Source organism: Tupaia chinensis, unplaced genomic scaffold (assembly GCF_000334495.1).
Source record: "Tupaia chinensis unplaced genomic scaffold, TupChi_1.0 Scaffold000160_1, whole genome shotgun sequence".
In the NCBI taxonomy this organism is placed as follows: domain Eukaryota; kingdom Metazoa; phylum Chordata; class Mammalia; order Scandentia; family Tupaiidae; genus Tupaia; species Tupaia belangeri.
In genome coordinates, this window is record NW_006159631.1 from 21,376 (window position 1) to 28,724 (window position 7,349).

The following is a 7,349-nucleotide window of genomic DNA, read 5'->3' on the forward strand; positions in this document are numbered from 1 at the left end:
TAGAAGTGATGGACAAATTTCTAGATACATATAATATGCCTAGATTGACCCAGGAAGAAATAGAAATACTGTATAGACTGATAACAAGAATGAGATAGAATCAGTATAAATAATTTCTTAAGGAAAAAAGCTCTGGTTTCAATGACTTCACTTCTGAATTCTACAAAACTTTTGAAGCAGAGCTAACCCCAATTCTCCTCAAACTATTTCTAAAGATCCAAAAGAAAGGAACCCTTTAAAACTCATTCTATGAAGCCTCTATCACCTTGATACGAAAAGCAGACAAAGATAACAAGAAACCACAGACCAATATCCCTGATGAATATGGGTGCAAAAATCCTTAACAAGATGCTAGTAGATAGAATCCAACAGCACATTAAAAACATAAAACACCATGACCAGGTAGACGTTACCTCACTGTTTCACAAATCGTTCAATATACAGAAAACAATAAATGTAATAACTCACATTAACAGAAGAAAAGATAAAAACCATATTATCATATCAATGATGCAGAAAAAGCATTTGATAAAACACAACATCTCCTCATTATTAAGACTCTCAGTAAAATCAGTATTGAAGGGAAACTTTTCAACACAATGAAGTCCAGGTATGACAAACCATACTTAACATCATACTGAATGGAGAAAACCTGGAAGCTTTATCATTAAAAAATAGAACAAGATAAGCTGTTCAATTTCTCCACTTCTTTTCAACATAGTGCCAGAAGACCTAGCCAACACAATCAGACAAGAGAATAAAATAAACAACATTGAAATAGGAAAAATGAAGTAAAATTGTCCCTATTTGGAGACGACATGAATATATACATATAAAATTCAAAAGAATCCATGAAAAACTCCTAGAAATGATAAATGAATTTAGTAAATTGGAAGGATACAAAATCAATATACAAAAATCTATAGCATTTCAATATATGAACAACAAGTTGAACAAAGTAGAGCTGAAGAAAGGAATCCCTTTCACCGTAGCCACAAGATGTATAAGATACCTAGGGATAAACCTAACTAAGAAAGTCAAAGACCTTTATAAAGAAAATTATGAAAATATTAAAAAAGATATTGAAAACAACATAAAAAAGTGGAAGGACATCCCATGCTCCTGGATTGGAAGAATTGACATAATCAAAATGGCAATTCTACCCAAATTAATCTAGATATCTAATGCAATTCCAATCAAAATACCAGAAATATTCTTCACAGATCTATAAAAGACAATCATAGCATTTGTCTGGAATCATAAAAGACCTCGTATTGCAAAAGCAATCCTGCACAAGAAGAATGGAGTAGGAGGCATATCACTCCCTGATCCCAAGATATACTATAAAGATGTGGTCATCAAAACAGCATGGTATTGGCATAAAAACAGACATGTGGACCAATGGAATAGAATAGAGACCCCAGAAATAACTACCAAAGTTTACAGCCAACTGATCTTTGACAAATGATGTCAGTCAATGCATTGGGAAAAGGAAAACCTCTTCAGTAAATGGTACTGCAAAAACTGAGTATCCACCTGCAGAAAGATGAAACTGAACCCCCATATTTCACTATTAACAACAATCAACTCAAAATGGATCAAAGATCTGAACCTAAGACTTAAAATATGGAGGATCTATTGCTTAGTAAAGTAAGCCAGGCTATGAAAGAAAGATATTGTACGTATCCACTCAATATACACCGACTATCCGCACTCAATGGTAGAGAGTGAAATATTGGAGGACATAAAAGCCATGAAAGTACTTAACGAGAGTTATACAGTGAGGGATGGGGGGGTGAAGAGAAGAGGATAGAGAAAGATAGCAAGAGAACAAATAGAAAGGCAGGATATTAGTGGGAATAGATATGGCTTATTACTTGTTGATGATGACATGTATAGTATTCTCAACTGGATTGGTCTGAGAACTATTTCATGATGGGTAAAGTCTTTTTGCAAGCAAAATGAAAAATAGTGATTGACTGTTTAAAAAAATAATTAGAATAATAATAATAATAATTGGTAATAACATTGAAAAGATATTGAATGTTGAAGTGGGGAGATTAATGTCTCTGTATGGACTGACATGCCTGGCATTCCCTTTTGAAAAAGCAATGTAATATACTGTAAAGTTATATGTAATCCAAAGTAATATAAAGAAGATTATGATGATAATAAAAATAAATAAATAAATAAATAAATGTATAAAGAAAAATGAAAAAAAGAAGTAATGAGTGTTATTCCAAGAAAACTAAAGAGACATATACAGAATGATAAAACAAAACAAAACAAAAAAGTAACCAAGAAAATGACAAACAAACTGGCAGAATAAATTCCAGAAACATGAATAACAATATGGAATATTAATGGATCAATATCTCCATTCAAGAGACACAGACTGGGGACAATCAAATGGTGTAATGGCTATGTTGTTGGACTCATACAAGGCCAACTGTGGTTGGAGTCTCAGACCTGGTGACTGAAAACTCATGCTTGGGATGTGTACATACTTTTCCAAGATCCCTGGTGGAGAGAGAAGGGGAAGGGATTGCAGTGTGGGCATCCCCACTGGGGGGAGTGATATCTCACTGTCTCTCTGGCAAGTGTACATGCCCTATGGTAAAAAAAATCTCTCCCTTTAAAAAAAAAAAAAAATAGAGAGGCAAAGACTGGGGGAGTGGGTAACAAAACAGAAACCCTCTATTGTCCACAAAAATTATACCTCACTATTACCAACAGAGCGAATAACGGTTACATCACTGGACTTCCACCTAGTCAACTGCAGTTTGATTCCCAGACCAAATGGTTTTAAACTCATGCCTGGTGTGTGTATGTGCATGCCTAATATCCCAAGTGGAGAATGGAGAATAAGGTATTGCAGCATGGCCATCCCCTCATGGGATGATTTCTCACTTTCTCTTTTCTGTCTTTCTCTGTCTTCCCAGCAAGTGCACTCACCCTATAACAAAAATCTCTCTTAAATAAAAGAAGATGGAAAAAAAGAAATACAGGTTATAGGTAAAGAAATATATAGACTAAAATTGAATGGCTTGGAAAAGATATTCCTTGGAAATGAAAACCAAACAAGGGCTGGAGTCATGATCCTTATTTCAGCCAAAACAGGCTTTAAGAAAAAAAAAAAAAAACCTATAATAGTCAAAGAAGGGCATTATATAAAGTGCTAATTCATCAAGAAGGTACAATACTTACAAATATCTATGCACCCAATTCAAAAGCACTCAAATACATGAAGAAAGTATTGTTAGATATAAAAGAATAAGTAGACTTAAACATACTAATCATTGGGGATCTCAACACCACACTATATCCTTTTTACAGATAATGAAGACAAAAAAAAATATAAGAAATACAAGACCTAAACAATATCACAAATTGACTTGACAGACATCTCTAGAACCTTCCTTTCAACAACCACAATATAGAAATCTTTCTCACTCCTCCATGGAACCTTTTCAAAGATTGACAACATGATGGGGAACACACACACACACACACACACACACACACACACAGCCTGTACAGATTCAAAGGCATTTAAACTATATCCAGCATCTTCTCCAACCATGATGGAAATAAACTAGATACTTATCTCAGAAAGAACTCTTGAAAATCACAATCATATGAAAACTAAACAACCTTGGCCTGAATGATTTTACAACCACTTAAGAAATTAATATATAAATTTAAAAAAATCATTGAAATCAATTATAATAAGCCCATGAGTATCCATTACATGTGGACAAAGCAAAAGCAGTCAGAAGAGGGAAGTTCATTGAAATTAGGGTGCATGGAAAAAAGGACGGAAAGGTAGCAAACAGATGACTTAACAACACACCTCAGGGAACTGGACAAATAACAACAAAATACACAAAAATTCCAGGATAAAGAAAATAATAAATATCCAAGTAGAAATAAAACAGAGAGTATATGAGTTATTCAGAAAATAAATGAAACCAAAATCTACTTCTTTAAGAGGATAAACGAAATTGAGAGAAGAGACACAGGAACCAAATAAGTCAAATTTAAAATGAAGCAGGCAATATCAGGACAGATCTAACTTCAATACAATACATCACTAGAGAATATGATGAGCACTCACATGCCAAAAAAATGACAACCTGGATGATATAAACAATTTCCTGGATACATATAATCTAACAAACTTGAGTCAGAAAGACATAGAAAGCCTGGAAAAAAAAAAACATAACAAGTAATAGGATTGAATCTGTAAAAAATAATCTCTCAACAGCAGTTAGTGTAATGGCTATGTCGCTGGACTCCCACGTAGTCACATGCCGGACTGGGTGGCTTAAAATTCGTGTGCTTGTGCATGCGTGCCCAAGATCCCGAGAGGAGAATGGAGGAGAAGGGATTGCCTCATGGCCATCCCCCCTAGGGGGTGATTTCTCACTTTCTGTCTCTCTGTCTCTGTCTGTCTGGAGAGCACACACGCCCTATAGCGAAAATTTCTCCAAAAAAAAAAAAGAAAAAGAAAAGCTAACCCCTATTTTATTCAAACTATTTCTAGAGGTCCAAAAGTAAAGAATACATCCAAATTAATTTTATGAAGGTTCCATTGCCCTCATCTCCAAAACAGACAAGGACATAACTAAAATGGAAAATTACAGACCAATATTTCTGATCAATATAGATGCAAAAATTCTCAACAAGATACTATCAAATCACATCCAATGACATATAAAATGGATTATACACATCATCAGGTAGGCTTTATTTCAGGGATGGAAGGGTGATTCAACATTTGCAAAACCATAAACATAATAAAAATATTAACGGAATAAAAGATAAAAACCATAAGATGGTATCAAACAACGCAGGAAAATCATTTGGTAAAATGTAAAATCCCCTCATAATTAAAAAGACCTAAATCTATACAGTGGTAGAGCCTCTGTTTCCTTCTCTCTGTCTCTATCTCTTTCTGCCTTTCAGTCTCTGTCATTTCATTAAAATTTTAAAAAAATATATTTTCAAGGTACACTCTTTTCTTAGTTCTGAAATCTTTCTTTATCTTTGTAATAATTCCTTCCCCTATCCCAATCCCATCTGGGCAAAAAAAGACTGGCCAGAAGAGTCCCCATGATTTTTTTTGGAGAGATTTTCACTGTAGGGCGCGTGCGCTCGCCAGACAGACAGAGAGAGACATAGAGACAGAAAGCGAGAAATCACCCCCCAGGGGGGATGGTCACGCCGCAATCCCTTCTCCTCCATTCTCCTCTCGGGATCTTGGGCACGCACGCACACGCGCCCGGCGTGAGTTTTAAGCCACCGGGTCCGGGACACGAACCGCGGTCGACTACGTGGGAATCCAGCGACATAGCCATTACGCTAACTGCTGGTTCCCTCTCTTTCTTGCTCTCTCTCACCTCACTTCAGTAAGCACACACACCCTATAGCAAAACTGACTCACTAAAGCTTTTTATCTGCATTTAATAGAAGTGTTCCTGTGTGGGCTGGCTCTGTGGTGTGGTGGTTGAGGAAGCCGTAGTCCTGGACTCGTCTTGAGAAACATGCATGCATGCCCAAAATCCCCAGAGGAGGGAAGCGTGGAGAAGTGACTACGGCATGATCATTTCCTGTGGGGAGGGGATGCTCTCCTCTCCCTTTGTCTCTCTTTGGAAAATGCACATGCCCTCTACAAAAAAGGAAAAAAGAAAAGAAGTATTTTTGCAGACATACTTCTTATTTATTTATTTATTTATTTATTTATTCTCTTCCTCTATTTTCTTTACCTTTTTCTTTTATATTCATCATTTTTCTGCTCAGCCTCCATACACTGAGTGTCTAGGCAGGTTTAAGTGAACAATAGTCAGACATATGAATACTATTAGGGACAGAATATTCTTTTATTTCTACTGAACCTGAAACACAAAGGGAGAAAAATGGAATGGCAAAGAGATTGCAGATCACCTTATGCACACTTCTGAATGCTCAGACTGAACTTCAGGAAATTAGGAGGAAATGTATAACCCATCAAATGACCAGAAATAACTCCAAGGGCTTAAGAAACATGAGAAACTGGGAGAATATGTCTCCTCCAAAGAAAAAGAATAGCTCCTCTTCATCCACAGACAATGGAACTCTCAAAAATGTCTGACAAAGAATTTAGAATATTCACAGTTACAAAGCTAACAGAGATGCCAGAGAAGAGAGACAATAAATGCCAGAAGATACAGGAGCAAAGTGACAATGAGTTCCAGGAGGTGAGGAAGTTTACACTATCTGAAAGAAGAAATACATATTAAAAAATAGAATCAAATGGAGCTGTTAAAGATGAAGGCTGTAATACAGGAAATCAAAATCTCCTTTGAAAGTATTAAAAACAGAATAGATCATACAGAACATCCAATTTAAGATGTAGAAAACAGAATCACTGGCATAGAAAAATCAACTAAAAAGACTGAAAAAAAATAGCCAGCCAAAATGAGAACAATATACAAGAAATACTAGATAGCATTAAATATCCAAATACCTGGATAATCACCCCAGGTGAACAGACTAACAAGAGCATTGATAATCTATTCCATGAAATCCTGGAAGAAAACTTTCCAAATCTATAGAAGCACTCAAATATCCAGACCCAAGGATCACAAAGGACCCCAAATAAAATCAAACCAAAATTATCTTCTCCAAGACACATTGTAGCCAGATTGACCAAAACCACAGACAAGGACAAGAAACTGAAATTAGCAAGAGAGACACATCAAGTTACTTACAAAGGATATCCTATCAGGCTAACAGTGGACCTCTCATTGGAAACAATGCAAGCAAGAAAAGAAGGGGAAATTATATTCAAAATATTAAGTTAAAAACAATTTCAACCAAGAATAATATACCCACCAAAAATATCCTTCATATGGGAAGAAAAGACAAAAACATGTTCAGATAAATAAAACCTCAAAGTATTTACCAACACCAGACCAGCTCTCCAAGAAGATCTGAATGGAGTACTATTCCAGAAAAACTAAATACATATACACAGAAATAAGAGTTCAAAAACAACCAAGAAAATAGCCAACTTAATGGTAGGGACAAATCCAGAGTTGAATGTTATCATTCATAGAAAGATCGGACCACAAGAGAAGAGAGATTAATTACATGAGACTGAACAGGTGAAATAGAATTTTCTCACTTTTGGGACTAGCAGTTGGCATGATGACTATGTCGCTGGACTCCCATATAGTCAACCACGGTTCGAGTCCCAGATCCGGTGGCTTAAACTCACGATGGGTGCATGTGCATGAGTGCTCAAGATACTGAGAGGATAACGGAGGAGAAGGAATTGCAGCATGGCCATGCCCCTGGGGTGGGGG